Below are 10,989 nucleotides of genomic sequence, written 5' to 3'. Positions count from 1 at the left end.
TACGCCTCTGTGTCCGGCTAATTATTTCATTCTTAATTTCATTCTTGGCCCTTATCTCTAAGCAAACTCGATATTTCAAAAATACAGAATTCAATTCAATTTTTAAAATTATTGATGTGGCGGAAAACCCTTAGAGGAGAAATAAGAGCTTATATTTCTTCTCAATGGGAAAACTCCCGCCAAATTCCCGCATTTCTACGATAAAATCGGCAATTTTAATATTGATTTCCACAGGGATCGTCCTGTGCTGGTCCTTCAAAGTGATGTTGATGATGATTATGACGTCTATTCGAAAAGCCTCATAGCCGGTATGGAACAACAACACATTACTCTACTACTTACTATTCCTCGTTTCAAAACTTTTGTTCCAACGAAAACAACAAACTGGGGGTCATCTCAGGGATAAAAGTAAGATTTTTTAATACTAAACTTGCTTTATTTGATTTGTATCGTTTACCACGAATTTCATAGACAATTATAAAGCTTCACTTATTTGCTGGGTTCATTTTTATCATTAACACGTTAATGTTCATTTTGTCGGGTCGAGTAGATTCGGCCATCGCGGAGGTTGTGAGTCGATTTTGACTGAGAATGTCCACCAATACTTGGGATGTCGCTGTCTACGGACCGGGACAGCCCTCTATCCAGACTGCAAATGCCTACTTACCCGCAATTCACATGCTTAATCTCGCAAATCTGAACCATATCTCATTTTTTATCCCCCCCGCTCTTCATTCAAGGCCTCCGTGGCGTGCCCGGGTTGGCCCATGCGTCAAGACGACACTGCCTCAAATTGTGCATAGGTGCCTACGAAATTTGGTACAATGATTTTAAAAATTAGGTATTGGTCCCAGACCAGATTTTTCACGGTCTAGTAAACAAAAAATGTTTAGAACTCTTCTGGGTTCCTGGCATTTTAAGAACATCATGGGCCCGAGAGCCAAGTAATTTTTCTTATTCCCTACATGGAAAATCCCCGAAAAATACAACTACCTCTCGTTTTCCTGAGGCCCCCGGGCTTATGCTTTAAGACAGAACTGGTTTACGGGCTTGAACCCTACCAGCTCCACGCTTGTGGAGGCTACTGTTTCTTTCACAGGCTTCTGTGGTCTAGATACGGTGTTTCCCATCCGTCGGGCCGGAGCAACACCTTCTATAGCAGAAGGCCTCAGCGCGAAGCTCGTGACGTCACTGAAGTCTCCCTTATAGTGTTGGATATATTATAACCAATTGGCTGCGGTATCATGAAGGTTGAAATCCACTGATCTAGAGCTTAGGACAGTTCCCAAGTTTTTGTTTTACAGTCCCTTCAATCATTGGGTGGCAAAGGCATTATGGTTGAAAGTTCTGGCTTTCCATAGTTGGGTGAGATGCCCCCCCCCCCCACCCCTTCTGCCTTGTCAGGAAAAAACACAACGTGGGGACTAAAGTGAAAAATAGAAAACTTCTTTGCTCGCAAGCAAAGAAAAATAGGGAGAAATTTGCCATGAACACAATTTTGGAAAAAACGCCCAAAAAACCGCCACCCGCCAAAGCTAAAAATTTCCCGCCGAACCGTTTTCAAACCAGCCCAATTTCGCGGGAAAACCACCAATCTGGCAACTCTGCCACTCACCAATAGGAAAAGTATGTTTTCCTACGCTGGCACTTTACGTCTGGCGTGATTGGCCGACTGGTGGAGATTATGACGTCTGTTCAAAAAGCCTCGTAGCCGGTATGGAACACATTACTACTTACTGAGGAGTCAAATGTGTCGTATGCTGCAATTTTCGTCGATTTCTGCATTTTTGTTGCTTTTAAAGCAGGGTTTTCTGTGCCGCATGCAACGTGAATCACCCAGCGTCCACTCACCAATATGAAAATCAGTATGACTGTTTTCCTACAAAGTGCAATACAACGCACGACAGCACTTTATGTCGGGTGTGATTGGCAGACTGCTTCTGGAAGAGTCAAATGTGTCGTTTTTTCTATTTGTTTTTGTTGTGTTTTCTTTCCCTTTCTTCCAAACCAGAGCATGCAGACAACAAAATAGCTGATGCCAGAGCCATATACTATATAGTCACCCTGAGCTGATGTGCCAAGCTAAGAAAACACAAATGCGTAGAGTGATTATGTAACAAGTTTCTGCCTACATCCAGTTTGGTTCATGCAGCGCAAAAGGCCTATTCCTAGGAAAACCCAGCTTAAGAATAGGTTTCTCTGCACCACATGAACCGAATAGGACCATATCGCATCTACAGGGAAGGAGGCATGTTGCATTTTCTGTAAGAAAAAGTTACACTGCTTTTTTTTATTGGTGAGTGGACAGCGTTTCACTCTGGTCTATTCACGGACGCAGTACAAAAAAAAAAGTATTTCTAGGAAGACAGCTTTAAGCCATGTTTTTATTGTATAAAATGGCAAAAATATGTGGGTATTCAGACAACAGAACAGCTGATGTACCATGTTAGAAAAATGTATGTGTATCTTATGTTTATGCAGACTTCTATTCAATTTATGCTGTGCAAAAAAACGAAAGCCCTCTTTTCCTAGAAATGAGTTTTTTGACCACATACAATGTGAATCGCGCAGCACAACACATCATTCACCAAAACTGTGGTTTTTTCCCACATAGAGCGCAAGACGCCTCATGCCAGCGCTTTACATCAAATGTGATTGGCTGACTGGTTCTAGAGGAGTTGAATGCATCTTACGCTGCATGTTTTGCCTGCATTTTTGTTGTGTTTTCACATAAATCAAATGCTTGAAAGGATATGCAGACGACAGTACAGCTGATGTGTTACGTTTGGGAAGCGTGTAGCTTGATAATATTAGACGGTTCTGCTGATGCGAAATAGTCATATTCGGTTTACGTTGCACAAAAACCTCCTCCTAGGAAAATGAGGCTTTAAAGGTGGAAAACAATGTGAACAACACACGTGTGCAGGGCCAAGTATCTCTCTAAAATATCCATATGATAATTAGGTTTATCACTAATTATAAATTTAGACATCGATATAATTTTAAGATTAAGCTTTCAAAGCTGTTAAATTTGTATTCAACTATAAAAAAAAGACTGTAATCTGGATGACTTCATTACGAGTAAGCCTGATTTAATATGCTGTGGACACACCTTTTGAAAAGTGATATTATAAGCAGGTTGATGTTGAAAATGATAGGCACTGTACTTGTTGATATTATACAAAAGTCCCATGTCTAAGTCATCTCTGTAGTATACAAGAAAAAACATGAGGGTATTGATGATACTCTTTTGTCTTTATCACACATCTAATATCACAAATAGTGGCCACCAACTTATATTGTAGTGGTATAGTCCTTAGGCAGTATTTATTATACAGTGTGTCTTGCAATAAATACTGAGAGTGAAATTAGAAAGACACTAGTGTATCACACTGGTGTATTTTCTAAAGCCGGGGGCCGATTGTCCCAAACGACGGGCCTGCTTCTTTTGATACTTTAAAAAAATATATATTTCTGTTTGGGGTGCAAGTAAAAAAAAAGTTTTGTTCACATGATAAAACCTTCAAAATTCTCATGCTGTTTCAGCCCATGGCCTGCAGGACAAATGTGTCCCTAAGTTTGTAAAAAATTAACTGAGCAGCACATTTCCAGATCACTTGATGTTCCAGCAGCATATTCACAGATCATGTTATGGACCAGCTTATTCAAAGCACCTGAGCGGCATGGTATTAAGATACTCGTCTACTTGCTGTCTTGGGTTCGAACCCGCGTGAGGATATAGATATTTTCCTTAATGGACTTGAGGCGACCAATAGACAGCACCTTCATTTCCAACCCATCTCATTAATGGCAGTAAATTGGAATATAGCGATATGGCCAGAGGTGGAGTTTGGTAAAGTAGCTGCTTGTTCACAGATCACTTGAGTGACACACTCTTTTTTTTTTTCAAGCCGAGCACAACTCAGGTCTATCGCCGTGGGCGATCCACTACCTAATGAGTTGTGCCGGAAGTGCAAGTATGTGTACCTAACAGTCTGACTGCGTATCTAGTGTTGTGTATGATTTTTTAGTGCTGCTATCTATATCTCAGGAGTGAAGTGTAATGATTGAATATTTGTACTGTTTGTAGGACTGTTGCTCTCTGTGGCGAGACTTTTTAACGAGGAGATCGGCTCGCATTTGCGCCTTGAAGTTGGGAACCACAGAAAACCAACTTCAGCCAAACCACCACTGTGGTGACGGTAAAGCTCGAACCCTGCGATGCGAGTCCATCACTATGACCACCACAGCGGCGAGTGACACACTGCAAAGTTACAGGGCACTTAAGTGACCACTGGCAGTTCCAGATCACTCATGACAGATCGCTAGTGACACATTCACGGATTACTCAAGCAGCTGGCAACACATTTACAGATCACTTAAATGACCAAGCAACATATTTACAGATCACTCAAGTGACTTGCGGCTAAGTTTCAGAGTATTTAAGTGCCCTCTATGCAGTTTCACATCACTTATTTTACCTGATGCAAAGTTCCAGATCACTTATGCAGCCTACAGCACATTTACAGATCACATAAGTGGCCCGCAACACATCTTCAAACTAATCTACTTGTTATATGAAGTTTTGTTTTCTGAAGTATTTATCATGTTTGTAAATAAAGATGTATTAAAATAAATATTTGTTTAGAATTTATGTACTCATTTTGTAATTTTCTTTGTAGCTGTTTGATGGAAGTTCTGAGTAATGGAATAAGTACTGCGCGGAAATGTTTTGATTTACTCAGACTATACAAGTGGACAATTTTCTTTCCAACGTTCACTACCTGGGCCGTATACTCGGATTACAGTCGCACTCGGAGATACAAAGCTAAAAAGGCATTGGAAGCAAATAAGGAAAAAGAAAATATTGAATAAAAGAAAAGTATGGTTTTACCTGTTTCATTATTTACAAGTGATATTTATTATGTCTTTAAAAGAAAAGTTGTTCTGGTGTTGACTACGAGGTTTGTTCAAAAAGTATCCGACCATAATTTTTCGTGCATAAACCAATGAGATATGGTTTAGCAACTGGCCCACAAGGTGATTTTGTGCGCCCACGACAAGATAAAAATTTTTTTATTATTAGTTTCGATTGATGAAATTGTTCACGCAGAAAAAAAATATTTCTGATTTCAACACACTAGCACAAAACCTCTTTAAACACACAGGTCACGTGATTGATTTCAAATTCTTTCGTGAGTGTTTTCCTGCCTGCAGAAGCTGCCAGTCACCAGCAGATTGCTGGTGAGTAAGGAAGTGTAAATGAGCACCATATGATTTTCTTTTGACTGAAAGCTGGTCTCTTTCAAGGGTATTTTCAGCTTGTGGAAGAGCCAGAAGTCTCAGTGAGAGTAAGGAGCCTGACAATGCATGGGTGTGTTGCATTTAGCCAAGAAACGCTGCATCTAATATAAAGAATGGGTGCTTGTATTCTTGTGATAGAGCTGCCACTTGCATCTCACAGCATCACAAAGGTGACTCTGTATCTCTTCATAGTACTCTGTGGTGATAGTGGTGCCATGTGGTACATACACGTGATAAACTATGCCACAGGAGTCAAAGACAATGATCAGCATGAAGTGGTCTCATCTTTCAAGTGGTTGTGCCTGTGCCACTCCTTTATCTCATTGGTGCCCATTGCTTCATTCCCAAAGGCCCAATGAATCTTGTGGATTATTTCCATTCGGGAATTACCAAGCTTTTCACAAAATTTAATGCAGTAATGTTTTTCTGCCATTTTGGTCATAAATGAAAATCAAATAGCATTCACTTATGCTGTCTAACTTATTGGCAATCTGCCACCTTCTGCAAGCGTGTGCATTAGAATTGCCTACATACCTGCACCAAACCATGACTCTCTAGCTTCATTGGTTTACGTGTGAAAAATTATGGTCAAATACTTTTTAAACAAACCTTGTAATTAAGAAGTTAGTATTACGATGTCAAAAACAATTTTTGTGTAATAACCTTGAGTAATATATTTTTGTATAATACATTTACATATAACAACCTTTTCACACATAAGTAACTTATGTGTGAAAAGGACAAATTTTATAGGTTTTTTTCTTTTTTTTAGTGTTAAGCATTTCTACCTTCACTCGATACTCTTGGGTGTTCCTTCCTGTAACTGCATTATATTTGGGCTATAGGATGGATCTTCATGAGCGGGATCGATGTACAGATTTTCGTGGTAAAAGCAACATGTTCAAGTCCCAATACCCTACGGATGATCCTTGGGATCGCAAAGTTTGGGGCTAGGCACATGTGTATGAATATGCCTGTTAATCAAGTTTGATGTATAGTTTTTAGCTTGCCAATAAATGAAATGAATTCTGTATTAGTTTTTAGTTTGAATATCATTGGAATTCTGTGATTACTCATTAATGTGTATAATTCTTCCTTAATTTGTTACCAAATGTCTTTTGCTTGACATTACTCTTATGCCGTAACCTCAAGCAATGCAAACGTAGATAAAGTCCTAATGGTATCTAGTTTTTCAAAAATGCCTAACTGGTGTACCTTCTATAGTTACCAAGTGGTGAATGAATTTTAACCACTTGAACTTTTAATTTTAGAAAAGGCTTCCGTAACTGTGGTGATTGTTGGTCTGGCCGACTTTAATACTATGATCCATTTCATAATGGAGATCATTCAATTGTACAGACTCTCTCAAAATTGTGAATTTTTAAAGCATGTAACAAAGATATACAATGTTTTTCAAAGAGGGGTGAATGGAATGGTCCAGGGGAAACGATAGAAACTGTCAATATAATATACAGTCAACCCTCAGTTTAAGACCAATTTGATTTACAAACAACAAAAAATGATTTGGTTTGGGAACATAAAAGCCAGGAAAAATTAAAGTAAATCCAAAGAAACAGAAGTCTACGGTCAAATAGTTTTTTTCTTTCTTCCAAATAAAGACTCCTTATCCAACCCGGTCATTTCAAACTTTAAGAGAAAGAACTTTTTCAGAGGTGTTTTGCAATAGTCTGACACAGAATTAATTGCTGAATTCTAGAAACATTTAATATTCTACATCGGATTGCTCATAGTTCATGATACTAACAAAATTATACATGGCCTAGTTCTATCCTGCATGGCAGCCCCTTTACCCAAGTAAGTAACGTTGGGATTGTCTCTCTTCAGACAAAAGAGTTTTCAGTGTTAATTTAATGATTTCAATTGGTTTTACGTTTGCACTTAGAGAAAGCACTGTTGTAAAATTTTATACTAGAAGCCTTCGGAGTAACAGAAATAAATTAATCCAGTTTACATTAATTCCTATGGAAAAAAATTATTTTGGTTTACAAACTGACTTCAGGAACAAATTAAGCTCGTAAACCGAGGGTTGACTGTAGCATCCTATTCTTTACCTGATATAATCTCAGAAGGAACCAATTAAAAACCAAAACTACAAGATTTCTAATGTTTCAACACACAATAGGTGCCATCTTTGAAGATAAATATAACCATTATCATGCTCACTTGGGATTAGGGTTGGTCACCAAATCTCAACTCCCAGTTTATCAGAAAAATGTCCAATTAAAATTTAATGGTCACATGAGCAACCAGGAATTAAGATTTGTAACCAACCTAAGTGAGATCTCCTGGTCAGCCTGATAATGATTACATTCATCCTCTGAAGATGACCAGACCAGCATCGCATCAGAATTTTTCCCCCATTCCCAGCAGCTAAGGGCTGATAGTGGAAATAAAAAACGGGCCAAGATAGGCCTATGAAGAAGGGAAGAAAAGAAAAATGTATGTGTTAGCAAATGAATGTGTATGTGAGTGAGAAAAGATAAATTTTGGACAAGTTTGGGAGTCATGGCTATGAAAAGAATTTTTGCCAGGCAAGAGCAAGTCCACGAATGCCACCGCACACTAACAGGTCCGAAAGGAAGCCGCAGATGAAGATAGCTACAAAAGTACAGAGTAATTGGATCACACATGTGAAATTTGCAAGTTCTGAAAAGTCCACAAGATCAAAAGTCCAAATGATACCATATCAACGTCAAGTTCAAAAGTAACCAATCATCATAATGGGAGGATTTTTTTTCCTTTTTTCTATTTTGATATAAATGCGAGTAATATGCGATTAAGATACAATTAAATAATTGCAAAAAAAATATGGAAGATCCAGTTGATTAAATAGGTGCAAAAAGTTTTATATACAAATATTTACATTATCATACTATCTCAAATTTTCCTATCGAAGATGGAAAATTTGCTCTTCTGTCTTCTAAATACTTTTCTCCTGGCCGAAGTTCTTGGAGTAGGAGACTCACCATAGTTGAAAATGTGTTGAAATTCTGAGTTACCCATGAGTTCAAATTGATGTTTAACTTCTTAATGTAACTGAATATTCTGGGTAAATCAAGATCTTTGTGTGTGTTATAATTTTGAATAAGCCAGGGTGCATGAACAAATTTTCTAAGAATCTTGTTCTGCGTTCTCTGAAGAATCCTAATATTTGTAAACTGAAGAGCCAAAAAAACTGGTACAGGCATGCGTATGCAAATAAAGAGATATGGAACCAATCAGAGTACGGCGCTGCGGTCGGCAACGCCTATATAACACAACGAGTGTCTGGCATAGTTGTTAGATCGGTTACTGCTGCTACAATGGCAGGTTATCGAGATTTAAGCGAGTTTGAACGTGGTGTTATAATCTGCGCACGAGAGATGGGACATAGCATCTCCGAGGTAGCGATGAAATTTGGATTTTCACGTACGACCATTTCACGAGTGTACCGTGAATATCGGGAATCCGGTAAAAAATTAAATCTACGACATCGCTGCGGCCGGAAAAAGATCATGCAAGAACGGGACCAACGACGACTGACGAGAATCATTAAACGTGACAGACGTGCAACCAGATTGCAGCAGATTTCAATGCTGGGCCATCAACAAGTGTCAGCGTGCGAACCATTCAACGAAACATCATCGATATGGGCTTTCGGAGCCGAAGGCCCACTCGTGTACCCTTGATGACTGTACGACACAAAGCTTTACGCCTCGCCTGGGCCCGACAACACAGACATTGGACTGTTGAGGACTGGAAACACGTTGCCTGGTCTGACGAGTCTCAGTTCCAATTGCTTCGAGCTGATGGACGTGTACGGGTATGAAGACAACCTCATGAATCTATGGACCCTACATGTCAACAGGGGTCAAGCTGGTGGAGGCTCTGTGATGGTATGGAGCGTGTGCAGTTGGCGTGATGTGGGACCCCTGATACATCTAGATATGACTCTGACAGGTGACAGGTACGTAAGCATCCTGTCTGATCACCTGCACCCATTCATGTCCATTGTGCATTCCGACGAACTTGGACAATTTCAGCAGGACAATGCGACACCCCACACGTCCAGAATTGCTACAAAGTGGCTCCAGGAACACTCTTCTGACTTTAGACACTTCCGCTGGCCACCTAAATCCCCAGACATGAACATTATTGAACATATCTGGGATGCCTTGCAACGTGCTGTTCAGAAGAGATCTCCACCCCCTCTTACTCCTACGGATTTATGGACAGCCCTGCAGGATTCATGGTGTCAATTACCTCCAGCACTACTTCAGACATTAGTCGAGTCCATGCCACGTCGTGTTGCAGCACTTCTGCGGGCTCGCGGAGGCCCTACACGATATTAGGCAGGTGAACTAGTTTTTTGGCTCTTCAGTGTATTAGTTGCATGAGCCCATGCAGGAGAAGCATATAAAAGTGTAAGTTTGATAATAGATTTGAAGAGCAGTGTTTTATTTCTAAGTGAAAGTTTGGCCTGTGGAAATGATATTTTGTTGAGGGCACCCAAAATTTTATTAGCCTTGTTACAGGCAAACTTAATGTGGGGTGTAAAAGTCATACTTTTATTAAAGACTAGCTGATACCTGGCGACCTTGCCCGCCCCGTAAAAAATTTATATATGTATAGCTTATTATTTCTTAATCAAAAAATTTCTGCATCAAGTAAGAAAAAATTACTTTTATTTTTAAATATTTTAATTTAAATCTTCAGGCAATCGCTTGTGGATACACAATATTTTTTCTTTTTCCATCTGGTGTGTAGATGTACAAATTTTTGCTATTACCAACATGCAAACAGGTGACAAAAAAGTGTGAAAAACAGGGCTCAAGTAAGTTGATACCTGCCACTGCTAACAACTGGCCTTGCACTTTGTTGATTGTCATGGCAAAAGCTAAACGAATCGGGAACTGTAATCGCTTGAAAGTGAATGGCATTTCTTCGGTGATAATTGGGATACGTGGAATGAAGACTTCTTTTTCTTTGTCACATCCAGTTAGAATCGTTGCTTCAATGATGCAATTGTGCAATTTCTTCACGCAGAGTCTGGTGCCATTGCAGAGTCTCGGTGTGTCCAAATTTCTTAAAAGCATTATAGGTGCTCCGACTTTGAGGGTCAAATTGTGTGGTGGCACACCCGGAATATCCAAAGGAGTTCAGAAATTCTGCAGGATACAGAACTAAATGTCTGTGCCGTGTCTGTGACAGTGTCAACCGATTTTTTGTTGATCTTGTTAACACTGTCATTTTTCGGTGCCAGAATCGCTCTCAGAAAGCCACTCATGGTTTTGGTCATTTTGTTGAATGTTTGGGAAGACTTTGTCTGCAAGTTCTTGAACTGAGTTTAACAACTGGCAAAATCCATTTGGGAACGCAATCAGTCCAGTGCTTTGGTCTACTGGTTGGTCAACTGATGTGAAAATGATAGCAGTGCTGAGTCATTTTGCAGTTGAACTCGCATGTTGGTGGATAATGATAATTTTTTAATTATCATTAAAATTTTTTAATGTGCCAGAGTGTTGATGATTTGAGGCAAGCATTGAGTTCATCAGTTGACATTGAACATTTTTATTCCCAGTTTTGTCAGCGTAGTTGTTGTTAGCGACGTCATACATCCAGCTTGTGCAGCGAATATTCAAACGCCTTTTATGCATTTTTTAAATTGAAACTATACCTATACGA

General features: G+C 39.4%; 1 long non-coding RNA gene across 1 annotated transcript; it reads left to right on the top strand.

Annotated features, from left to right (window-relative positions):
• The first annotated feature begins 298 nt into the window (after positions 1 to 298).
• Positions 299 to 6,335, top strand: LOC149083354 (uncharacterized). Its single transcript, XR_016193253.1, has 3 exons — positions 299 to 408; positions 4,683 to 4,882; positions 6,077 to 6,335. It is a non-coding gene; the product is annotated as an uncharacterized LOC149083354 (long non-coding RNA).
• The last annotated feature ends 4,654 nt before the right edge of the window (positions 6,336 to 10,989 follow it).

This window comes from Pholcus phalangioides, unplaced genomic scaffold (assembly GCF_987345545.1).
Source record: "Pholcus phalangioides strain wild (caught in Gottingen) unplaced genomic scaffold, Ppha-v1.0 ptg000009l_1, whole genome shotgun sequence".
In the NCBI taxonomy this organism is placed as follows: domain Eukaryota; kingdom Metazoa; phylum Arthropoda; class Arachnida; order Araneae; family Pholcidae; genus Pholcus; species Pholcus phalangioides.
This window is presented reverse-complemented; position numbering and strand designations above follow the sequence as displayed.